General features: G+C 35.4%; 1 non-coding gene across 1 annotated transcript; it reads left to right on the plus strand.

Annotated features, from left to right (window-relative positions):
* Positions 1–768: 768 nt before the first annotated feature.
* Positions 769–874, plus strand: LOC122003107. The gene has a single exon (XR_006117780.1). It is a non-coding gene; the product is annotated as a small nucleolar RNA R71 (small nucleolar RNA).
* The last annotated feature ends 290 nt before the right edge of the window (positions 875–1,164 follow it).

The raw sequence follows: 1,164 nt of genomic DNA on the forward strand, positions 1-1,164 counted from the left end.
TTACGGTTCTATTTATTTTTGCTACTTCCGGTACTCCAAAAATTATGTAAAAATATCCTAAAAATCTAGAAAAATCATAGGATATTTCTAAAATAAATTCAGGAATTTTTCGGGCTTTACACCTTTGTGGAAAAGGAACCCTTAGTGAAGGTCTTGGGAAAGATACTTCTAATTTCCCATATTCTCTTTTAGCTTGTGGAGGAGGTTCACCTTCCTTATCTAGTGTTGGTATGATCAATCGTTGAGGGAAAGGTACTTGTGGCATTTGGGAACCTCCTGGAATAATGGAACTGAGTTCATATGGTCTTCTATTATTCTTCCCTTCAATTCTAAACATGTCCTTTTTCAGAAGTTCTTCATGATTCTTACCACTTCTCAACTTAAGATCATTATCATTTACACTAGATCTTTTCTGTGAAGGAGGAAGGTCTTCTTTGAACCATTTTGAAACTATGCTATTAATCTTTTCCCCCAAATGTTTGAACTCCTCATTCTGTGACTTGTGAACTTCAACTTCTTGGATGGTTGAGCTGCATTTTGTTTAACAGGCTCTCTTACATTTATGGCTTGCACTTCTTGAATTTTGAGGGAGATTTCATCCAACTTTTGTTCGACCATTCATGGAGGTTCAATGCCACTTGATCAATTAACATATATGTTTCATCTACACTCTTACTTATAAAAGAACCTCCAGCTGATGAATCTAACAAACACTTATCTAAGAAAGAAATTCCCCTATAGAATATGTGCAGGGTTAGCCATTTTTCTAAACCATGATGAGGGCACTGTCTTTGAAGACTCTTGAATCTATCCCATGCTTCAAATAATGATTCTCCATATGTCTGAGCAAAATTTGTTATGCAATGCCTCATATACACTGTTCTGCTTGGAGGGAAAAAATGATTCAGAAATTGCTTCTCTAATTACTCCCAACTTGTGATACTTTGAGGATGGAGAGAATATAACTAAGTCCTTGATTTATCCTTGATACTGAAAGGAAATGCCATCAATCGAACTGCATCTGCTGACACTCCTTCACATTTTACCATATCATAAATCTCTAAAAATGTTTCAAGGTGCAGATAAGGACTTTCTGATTCTTCTCTTCCAAATTTGTGACCTTGTATCATGGAAATTAACTATGGATCTAGTTGAAAACTTTCT

This window comes from Zingiber officinale, chromosome 7A (assembly GCF_018446385.1).
Source record: "Zingiber officinale cultivar Zhangliang chromosome 7A, Zo_v1.1, whole genome shotgun sequence".
In the NCBI taxonomy this organism is placed as follows: Eukaryota; Viridiplantae; Streptophyta; class Magnoliopsida; order Zingiberales; family Zingiberaceae; genus Zingiber; species Zingiber officinale.